The following is a 12,011-nucleotide window of genomic DNA, read 5'->3' as shown; positions in this document are numbered from 1 at the left end:
ATGATGGTGTACACCTGTACATATAGTTCTACTAATGAGGCATTGACTGCTAAATCTATAACTTCTGAAAATCAGTCAGCTACAGTACTAACTACTTCTGTGAAGTCTTAAACAGTTTCATAAGTGTATTAACAGACTTTTGAATTGGATTTATACTTTAACACTCAAGCTAGATGGGATGAAATATATAAAACACCTAGCTTGGACTTTAAATACTCATTTAAACCTTGGTGAGTCCTTTGGTAAAGATATCTGCTGGTTAATTAGAAGTTGGAACATAATGAGTAGTGATCTAAGTAGTGATCAAACCCTATCCAATCTTCTCACTTATAAGGTAACAATCAATTTCTATATGCTTTGTCCTCTCATGATAGACTGGATTTGTAGCTATCTGAAGTGTTGAATTGCTATCACTGACAACTTTTATTGGTTGTCAAACTTCTGATCTTATTTCTTACACTCCTATTAACCAAGTCAACTTAGCAACAGTTGAAGCCACACTCTTATACTCAGACTTAACAACGCTTCTTGAGACCACAACTTGTTTTCTCGATTTTCAGGAAACTAGTGATTCTCCAAATTTGATCATGTATCTAGTAATTGATCTTTTAGTATTCAGGCAAGCAACTCAATTTGCATCACAAAAGTAGTTATTTCATTCTTGTAGTTGTTTGATAATAGCAATCTTGGTGTAGGTCATTTCTAACATAGCTCATAATCCTTAGAGCAACCTCCATACTGATACCTTACGAGATTTTAGTTACTGACTTAACGGCTGCACACTGAAAGATATATCAGGCCTAGTTACTGTCAAGTACAATAATTTCACTATTAATCTTTGAAATACACCCTGATCAGCTAGTGGATTTTCTTTAGGACTATACTTGTATTTCATTAGCTCATCGTATTGCCTTGAAGTGAACTTTGTGTTAGTATCTACTGGTGTAATCACTAGTTTTGCACCTGCTAACTCTGCTTCTGAGATCAATTCCAAGGCATATTTCGTTTGATGCATGGTACTAGTTTTGCATCTTCCCAATGTTGAAGTAAGTATTTGATGGTGAGCTGATGTCGTGAGTTTAACATCATCGTGTTGCATTCTTTCCATGTAAAGTATATGAACCTATATATTGAAAGGATTGAAGAAAAGTATTGGGGAAACTTTCTGCTAATTTTATCCATTGTGAACCAATGTATATATACATGTGTATCTTAGCTAGAAGTTAAATAATAAAATAAAATCCCTATACAGTTGTCCTATATGCTGGTTTGATCATTAAATTATAGGGTTCAAATTGAGTTTTTCTTATCTTTGATCAAGGGTTGTGTCTGTCCAACAAAGCAGCTGACAAGTCCAAGTTTGACCCTTTAATATCTATTTTGCCATTGTCTGAAATCATTTCATTTTTTGCTACTTTGTCTACTCCAAGCTTCCACTTCTTTGTGTTGTTGCTGAGAGAGAAATCATTTGAGAGTGAGAGCAATTTTACTCTAATATCCACCCTAAAATTGGAGGGTGAAGGAACAACCCCCAATTTATTCAATAAAGTTCGATGTGATCCACCGGATAAAATTTTAATAAATAGATCGGCAACCAGATGATTCGATGGGATAGAGAAGAGAGTAATCAAACCAGATGTGAACTGTTGCCTCATGAAATGACAATCCAAATCCAATTCTATATATTTTGTCCTTTCATGAAAGATGAGATTTTTGGCGATGTTTATGGCTGTTTGACTTTCAGAGTGAACTGGTATGAGTAACATTGGTGGTGCAGATAGATCGTCAAGTAGACGTACCAACCAAGTAATTTCAGTAGTGACTCGACGCATTGACCTGTATTCAGCTTCCGCAGAAGATAAAGAGATGGATGTTTGCTTCCTAAATTTTCATGAAATGGGAACACCACCAAGAAAAATAAAAAAACACTAATGGATCTCTGGGAATCTCGATAGGAGGCCCAATCTGCGTCGCAAAAAGCAAGGAGATCAAAAGAGGCATCTGAGGGTAAAAAGATTCCTTGACCCGGATCTGTTCTAAGGTACCTCAAAACTTGAAGTGCAGCTGAAAAGTGGAAATCTTTGGGATGTTGCACGTACTGGCAAGGTCGGCACAACAAAAGAGTGGTCTAGCCTAATGTGGATTTAGTAGTTTAATTTTCTAACTAGGTGCCAACAAAGAGAAGGATTAGACAAAGATTGCCCATCTTCTACAGTCAACTTGGTGTACGGGTCAAGAGGTGAATACACTTGAGGTCCAAAATAATCAAACTCATAAAGAAGGTTTAAGGTAAATTTTCTTTGACTGATTATGAAACCATGCTTCTCTCGTAGGATTTTTATTCCTAAAAAATAGTTGATTTCCCATAAATTTTTAACTTTGAACTCTTTGTGAAGGAATGCTTGAATTTGTTGAGTCTCGTTAACATCATTTCCATTAATTAAAATGTCATCCACATATACTGCTATGATAAAAATCATCTCACCTGACCTTTTATAAAACAAACAATAGTCATTTAGAGAGCTATGTATTCTTTGTAAGTTATTGCCCCAGCTAATCTGGCATACCACTGTCTGGATGCCTGTTTTAACCCGTAAAGAGATTTTCTTAAGAGACAAACTGATTTAAGATCAGGACACTCCATTCCCGCAGGAAATTTCATATAGATTTCTTCTTGTAGCTCACCATGTGAAAAAGCATTTGAAATATCCAATTGACTGACCTTAAAACCATTTTTTACAACAATAGTGAGTAAACATCTGATGGTGGTCATCTTGACCACCGGAGAGAATGTTTCAGTACATTCCACACCCTCTTGCTGGATGTCCCCCCCCTTCACTAGTAGTCTTGCCTTTAGCCTTTCAATGGTTACATCTAATATTTTGTTTCACCGTGTACACCCACTTACAAGGTAAAGCTTTTTTGCTTGGAGGGAGTTGCACTACATCCCAAGTGTGATTTATATTCAAAGCTGCAATCTCCTATTTCATAGCATCAATCCATTCTTCATGCTAAGAAGCATGTGCATAAGTGTTAGGTTCAATGATGTTTGAAATGGAGTGAAAAGACTGTTCATTAGGAAGAGACAAGAAACTAAAACAATAAGATGTTGCTTTAGTAGGATGGATGAAACATGAATTTGTGACATCAGTTAAAATAACAAAATTACAAATGTAATCTGCAAGGTATGTAAGTTTTTGAGTCACTCTTATTGATTTCCTTGATGGAGCAGTTGGTAAAGGATTAGTATTGAATGAAAAAGAGGTGTTGTGTGGAATAGAAAGATGAGGTGAATTAGTTTCTGTAGTAGGTGATATAGGTGTACGATTGTGGAGTGGCTGGGAATCCTGTAGACTAGTTTTGCATATGTATGATCATCTTGAGGTATAGGAATGATAATGAAATCTGTGTGAAATTTTTTTTTTTGTGGAGGGGTTGCTTGGAAGCAAAAGAGAATATATGTTCATGAAAATGGACATCTCTTGTCCTGTGTTGAGACAAAGTGTTGGAGTAGTAGAAGCAATCAAAGTTTCTGAGTTCTTCATAACTAGTTTTTTTCCCAAAAAGAATTCGATAGGGTGTCTTCCCTAGAAGAATACTGGAGGGAAACCTATTTATTAAATATATTTCTGTAAGAATAGACTCACCCCAATTGGAAATCGGCAGTTTAGATTGAAACATCAGTCCTCTAACAATCTCTAAGAGGCGCCTGTGCTTCCTTTCTACCACTCTATTTTGTTATGGAGTGGCTAGACATGAAGTTAGATGGATAATGCCTTTCTACCACTCCATTTAGTTGTCAGATTTGATACTCTTCACTTTGATATTAAATGTCTCTCAGTCATAACCATAAAATTCTTTAGAGTAGGAAAAACATTACTCTTAGAACTTAGCAGAAAAGTCCAGGTTTCCCTACTATGATCATCAATAATGGTAAGAAAATATTTATAATCATTGTAAGTAGAGCACTTATATGGACCCCATGTGTCAATATAGATTAAATCAAACAACCTTTTGGATTGAATTTTGCTAACAGGAAAAGGTAACCTATTCTATCTAGCTTTAAGACACACATCACAAACTAGAGGAGAATTAGAAACAAAATGAATAAAACTCAAATTCTTCATTACTGAATAAGGCAAATGCCCCAATCTTGCATGCTATAAGTCAACATTAGGAACAATATTTGCTAGAACTGAAAAAGAAGCTGAAATTGAACTAGGACTAGAATTGAAATTGCTTTCTTTTGGAAAAGAAACTACACCTTCATGACACTTAGAGTTACTAGGCTGTAATAGATATAATTCCTCATTAACTTCACGAAAAACTTGAATATTCTTCATTAAAGGGTCATGTAAAACACAATCACTAGAAGTAAATAATAAATCATATTTATATTGACAACATAACCTATAAAGAGATAAAAGGTTATATTTGATGTTAGGAACATGAATGAACATTTTCCAAAATCAAATTTGGAAGTATATAAACACTTTCTATATGAGTAACAATGATTTTGAAAGAATTAGGCAAGGCCAAATTCAAAGGCATAAGAAGAGCTTTTAAAGAAACAAAAGACCTAGAATCGTGACATATTTTTTGAGGCCCCTGAATCAATAATCCATGTTCTTCTATTGAATACAAAAAAATATTTTCCATGATATATCAAAATAGTACCATTAATAGCATTTGGATTAAAACCTGCACTTGAGGTTTCTGCTTTTATGTCCTTTGCCACCTGCTGAACTAAGCTTGTATATTGGTCTTTGCTCATGTTCATAAATAAAGTGTAGGTAAAGGTGAGTGTCTCCCCCTGTGCAATATTTTCCTTTTCCATTTCTTCTCCGGTATTCACGGTATTTGCTTTTACAGATCCTGGATAACCCATTATTTTTGTGAATTCAAAGTCATTTGGGAATCCATGAAGCCTAAAACAATCATCCTCAAAATGCCCTACTTTACCATAGTAATTACAAGTCACACTAGGATTATATTTGGCCTTTCTCTGCTTTTTTTTTAGGCATGGTTTCCCATTTCTTTGATAGTTGTTTACTGCAAATTTCTGTGTTGGGAATGTTGATTTGATATTTTGATTTTCAAATTTTTGATTAAATCTGCCTTGATTTGTTGCCACGAAAGCTCCAAATTCAGTTGAAAAAGTTGAATTCACATACACATCTCTCTGATTCTCATCTTGAAGTAGCAGTGAATATGCATGATCAACAGTTGGCAAGGGGTTCACCATTAAGATATTTTTCCTTGCCTGTGCATATGCATCATTAAGCCTCATTAGAAACTTGATTAGCTTCTGATCTTTTACGGACTTTTCCATCTTTTCTTTTCCTTTACATGTACACTCACACATGCAACAAATAGTATGATTAAGAGACTCTGATTTATTCCAAAGTCTCTTTAGCCTAGTAAAATATCCTGCTATGTTATTAGTTCCCTGAACCAGTTCTGAGATCTCCTTTGGCAGATGATACAGCTTAGCACCATTAGATCTACTAAACATGTGCTCTAAGCTATCCCACAATTCTTTGACCGTTTTGAAATAAATCGCACTATCCCCAATCTCCCTTGATAAAGAATTGAGTAACCATGATATCACCATGTCATTGCAACAACTCCATTGTTCATATTTAGTTGCATTCAGATATGGTGCTTTACACATTTCATTAATGAATTCAAGTTTTTTTTTTCGCAGATAAAGCTATCATTACTCCTCTTCTCTACCTTGGAAATCCATTTCCATCAAAGATAGAGTTCACAATGGTCATACCAGGTGAATCTGAAAGGGCAAGATAGTAAAGATTATTCATGTTGATTCCAGGTGCAGTAGGAATTGCAGCTGCAGTGGTAGTATTAACCACACTTGAAGTAGCATGTTGATCCATTTCAATTAAGTGTGCTAGAAGGAAGGAAGAGAGATTGGATCGAGCTACTGCTTTGATAATATAAAAAGATTGAAGAAAAGTATTGGGGAAACTTTCTGATAATTTTATTCATTGTGAACCAATATATACATACATGTGTATCTTATGCAAGAAGTTAAATAATAAAACAAAATCCCTATACAGTTGTCTTATCTGCTGGCTTGATCATTAAATTATAAGGTTCAAATTGAGTCTTTCTTATCTTTGATCAAGGGTTGTGATTTATCCAACAAAGCAGCTGACAAGTCCAAGTTTGACCCTTTAATATCTATTTTTCCATTGTCAGAAATCATTTCATCTTTTGCTACTTTGTCTTCTCCAAGCTTTCATTTCTTTGTGTTGTTGTTGAGAGAGAAATCATCTGAGGGTGAGAGCAATTTTACTCCAATATATATTAAGCAAACATTTTTCATACTAATAGTTTTACAATGAAACAAAATAACGAACTTTCCTGAGTTGTAATTACAATGTGAACACAAAAGAAATCGCAGAATAGGTTGTTGAAAGATCTACTGACTTTGCTTTCAGCACTTGCTTGAATTCCTAAGAAGTCTGACAAGTTCAAGAAAAGGAGTAGAGCAGTAAAAGCCAATTTATATTGAAGAGAGTGGTCGATGCTCATTTTGTGCTATGTCAATGGTATATAGGACTAGTTAAAAAGAGTAGTAAATTTCATCCATGGTCATTCAACTTTATGTTTATCACACAAAAGTCATTTTTCTATTTTTCATTACATAAAAGTCATTCAACTTTAGGAATTACTACATCAAAGTTATTTTTCTAGTTTACATCATATAAAAGTCATTTAACTTTAAATTTTTTCACATCAAATCAAAGTCATTCTTTCTATTTTTTCAATCACACAAATTCATTTAATTTTTCCTAAGTTAACAAAAAAATAAATTTCACCTAACTTTTAAAATTTTATATTAAAAAAATAATATGACACTTCAAATAAGTTAATTACATTTGAAATAATTTTAGAAACCTATCTCGATGTCTCGTTTCAGAGTAAATTTTCTAGATGGTCACCCATGTTTGGAAAATTGCCTATAAATATCATTTTTGTTTCATTTAGGACAAGAATATCACCCAACTCTTTCTATTTTTCTTAAAATGTACTTAACATCTCACAAACCTTCTCTCTCCTACTTGGAATTTCATGTCATTAATTTTTTTATTTTTTTTTTATAAATAGATCTATTTAACTTATCAATCTTATTTAACTAAAGTTTATCCCCATTCTTTCTTTTAAAAAAAAATTACTCATGATATACTAATCATTGAAGATTAATTTAATTACATCAAAAGCTTGAATTATTTTATTTGATATGTACTTTTCAATCTTTATTTACTTATTTATTTCACCACTTAATAATATTTAAAACTCAAGTACTTAAAAAAATTGATGCTCATTTAATTTTTTTGTTATTTATTTTATATATTAAAGATTCTTAAAATGTAAAAGAAATAAAAACGACGGATTTCATATTTTAGACATTAAATTTGTTATTTATATAAGGATAAGAGAATAAAATCCACTTTTTGGGATTATACAAAAGAATTTTTGGATTAATATAATTCAAAGATATCATATTGCCTTCAAATATAGAGTAATCAAGAATAAAAGAATATAATTTGTTATTTAAAAGCATTGATAGCAAATCTACGATATTTTTTATTGCCAAACAAAATTCAATAAGACAATTTTAATATGTATTATTACCTGAAAAATTTAATTTGAACATAGATTACTTGTAACTTTTTATGCAAGATAGTTTTTGATAAATATATAGTGAATAGATGATTTTTTTTTCTTGCAGATTTTTTACAAGTAATTGCCCATAAATAAATCAAGTAAATCCGTAAGATAAGACATAAAAATTTAGGAAAAAATGTATTATTTTTAATTTAGTTTCTTCACTTTTTTTGTGATCATTATATTTATATTTTATTTTATTATACAATTAAAAACTAATTTATATCCGTACTTCATTCTAAATCCATCAAAAGCAAAGAATAATTGATTGAATAATATTTTAAAAATCCATTTATCGTAGTACTAAAGAAGGTATCATTTGTTGATATTTCTTAAATAATTTAATTTGTTTCAAGACTACATAATTTTTCTTTCCTTCAAAAAAGGAGACTTAATTCTTTTATTCTCATATAAATAACAAACTTAATGTCTAAAATATGAAATCCATCGTTTTATTTCTTTTACATTCTAAGAATTTTTAGTATATAAAATAAACGACAAAAAAAAATTATTGTATCAATTCTTATAAGTACTTGTATTTTAAAACTATCATTAAGTGGTGAAATAAATAGGTCAAATAAAATAACCCAAGCTTTTGGTGTAATTAAATTAATCTTCAATGATTAATATATCATGTATATTTAAAAAAAAAGAATTAGGATAAAACTTTAGTTAAATAAGTCTAAACATGGGTGACCATTCAGGAAATTTACTCTCTCGTTTCATAAGATTAATCTTCATTGTGGTTTATGATATTAAGATTGTTGCATTTATTTTAATTTCTTTGTAATAAATTTAATCATTATCATTAACACAAAAAATATAATTTAATTATTTTGGCCTTACTAATATGCTTCTTTGGTTGATGAATTTCATAATCATATTTTTTAATTAACAAAGAATTGTTCTCAGAGATATATTCAAAGACTTCAAATTCGTAATCTTAGAATTCAACGACGAACACAAAATCTACAATCTAGATATGATCAATGACTTCAAATGTTGTAGCAAAAAATCGTGATCTAAATATGGTCAATGACTTCACATTTGTAGCAAAAATCGAAATAAGAAGGTTAACAAGATTTCATAAATTCTTCGAGGAAGGTCTCTAAAATTAATTCTTCATATTTAATATGTTTTGTTGAGCTAACTAGTTATGTTGAAGTGTCATATCATATTTTCAATATAAAATTAAAAAAATTCAGGTGAAATTTATTTTTTGTTAACGTAAGAAAAATTAAATGATTTTATGTGATAAAATATTTTTAAGAAAATGACTTTGATATGATAAACTTAATGACTTTTATGCGGTAAAAAAAAGTACAAAAGTGATTTTTCGGTCAGGTGAAATTTACTGATAACATTTGCTCTTGATCTTTAAGTACTATTTATAGCAATTCTATAAACCAAAATCATGCAATTTAATCTTATCATGATTTTTTCTTCTTGATCCAAAAGACAGGTATCATGAAAAGTCAGCTTGATTATGCCTTGGCTAAGAACAAACGCTAAAAAGCACGTAATAAACAAAAGGGGTTCAATAACATGTGGGAATATAAATTATAGGAGTAACATGAAATTGAATAATAAGCTGATTATCAATCGCACTACATAATGTATGGATTTGAATTTTATATATATATATATATATGAATAGTGGAATCATTTCATTAATTTTATAGTTGCAAGCCTGCGACTGGTTTTACTGATGCAAATAGCTTTATTAAAGTCACTTCTGTATTTTATACTAAAAAAGATAATACGAGTTCGGAATAGGAGCACAAAGATCTTACCTGCACTTCTGATACCCATTACCTTCTAATTAAGAATTGCACCCAACATTACGCTGTATTTTTGCAAGAGGGCAGAGGCTGTTTCCATGAGTGTTTAAGCTTAATTAAGTAGTAGTCAATACTGACTTTAATTAAAGAAAAAATAGGTCTAACAATTAAAGATAACAAAGTCCATTAAAAGAAAGTTGAACGATTGCAATGTGTCTATTCACCACTTGCCCTACCAATTTAAGAGTTGCAAATTCCCTAGATGGTCATGCCATGTTAGGAACACTGCCTATAAATATTATTTTTGTTTCATTTAAGATAAGAATATCACTCAATTCTTTATATTTTTCTTAAAATATACTTAACACCTCAAAAATTTTTTTTCTCCTACTTGGAATTCAATATCATTAAAATTTCTTTTTTTTTTTTTTGATAAATAGATCTATTTAACTTATCAAACTTATTTAACTAAAATTTTATCCTAATTCTTATTTTTAAAAATAATACACATGATATACTAATCATTGAAGATTAATTTAATTACAACAAAAGCTTGAATTATTTTATTTGATATGTACTTTTCAAAGTTTCTTTTATTTATTTATTTATTTATTTATTTATTTCACCACTTAATAATATTTAGAACTCAAGTACTTATAAAATTGATACTCATTTAATTTTTTTATTATTTATTTTATATATTAAAAATTCTTAAAATGTAAAAGAATAAAACATCGGATTTCATATTTTAGACATTAAATTTGTTATTTATATGAGAGTCAAAGAATAAAATCTACTTTTTGAGATTATACAAAAGAATTTTTGGATTAATATAATCCAAAGATATTATATCTCCTTGAAATATAGAGTAATAGAGAATAAAAGAATATAATTTGTTATTTAAAAGTATTGATGACAAACCTACGATTTTTTTGCTGCCAAACAAAATTCAATATTTTTTTTTAATATGTATTATTACCTAAAAAATTTAATTTGGACATAGATTACTTGCAATATTTTATGCAAGATAATTTTTGATAAATATATAGTGAAAAAATATATTTTTTTTTGCAGATTTTTTACAAGTAATTTCCTATAAGCAAATCATTAAATCCGTAAGAAAAGACATAAATTTAGAAAAAAAATATTATTTTTAATTTAGTTTCTTCACTTTTTCCTGTGATCATTATATTTAGATTTTATTTTATTATACAATTAAACACTAATTTATATCCGTACTTCATTCTAAATCCATCAAAAGCAAAGAAGAATTGATAGAGTAGTATTTTAAAAATCCATTTTTAATATTACTGAAGAAGGTATCATTTTGTTAATATTTCTTAAAAATTTTAATTTGTTTCAAGACTACATAATTTTTTCTTTCCTTCAAAAAGGTGATTTTATTTTTTTATTCTCATATAAATAACAAACTTAATGTCTAAAAAATGAAATCCATCGTTTTATTTCTTTTACATTTTAAGAATTTTTAGTATATAAAATAAACAACAAAAAAATTATTGTACCAATTCGTATAAGTACTTGTATTTTAAAACTATTATTAAGTGGTGAAATAAATAAGTAAATAAAAGAAACTTTGAAGATTACATATCAAATAAAATAACCTAAGTTTTTGGTGTAATTAGATTAATTTTCAATTATCAATATATCATGTGTAATTTTTTTTATAAAAAAGAATTAGGATAAAACTTTAATTAAATAAGTTTGATAAGTTATACATTTATAAAAATAAAATAAAATTAATGACATGGCATTCCAAGTAGGAGAGAGAAAGATTTTTAGATGATAAGTATATTTTAAGGAAAAAAAGAAAAGTTGGATGATATTCTTGTACTAAATAAAACAAAAGTGATATTTATAGGCAATTACCCAAACATGGGTGACCATTCAGGGAATTTATTCACCAATTTAACAAGTTTTTGCATGAATTGTTTTTAATTTTTGCCCTCAAACAGAGTGATTTTAAGTTTTTGCCTTTGTTATTTATCTATAATATATTAAAAGTGTGAAGAACCTTAGAAAAGTGACTTGAACTTTCTGCCCTTCACTAAAAGTCTTTATTTTATACAAAATCATCTATTTACTATTTTTCATAAATTATTATAATATTAAATATTTGCTATAACTAATATATGGAAAGTTTTGATCTTCCTAAATATATGAGAAATAAAACTCCTAGATATATGATAAATAAAACTCTAAATATATGGTAAGTATTTTAAACGTAACTTTTATACCTACTCCATATATATTGCATACATAACAGGATATTTTTTACATTATTAATGAATACTCCATAAGAATAGCATAAGTATGTACGCAGAACTAGGAGGTTTGCATTGGATCCATTTACTAAAATTTGAAACACTGGATAAGGTAAAAAAAAAAGTGGTTTGATTGTATATTACTTCCTTGACACTTTACTTTTTTTATAGGTTTATGATTATTGACATTATATAAACTTGATTTATATCTATATCTATCTATACTATATTAAAAATGTGAAGGTATTTAAAA

The sequence above is a fragment of the Capsicum annuum genome, chromosome 3, assembly GCF_002878395.1.
Source record: "Capsicum annuum cultivar UCD-10X-F1 chromosome 3, UCD10Xv1.1, whole genome shotgun sequence".
Classification (NCBI taxonomy): domain Eukaryota; kingdom Viridiplantae; phylum Streptophyta; class Magnoliopsida; order Solanales; family Solanaceae; genus Capsicum; species Capsicum annuum.
Note: the sequence above shows the minus strand (reverse complement) of the source record.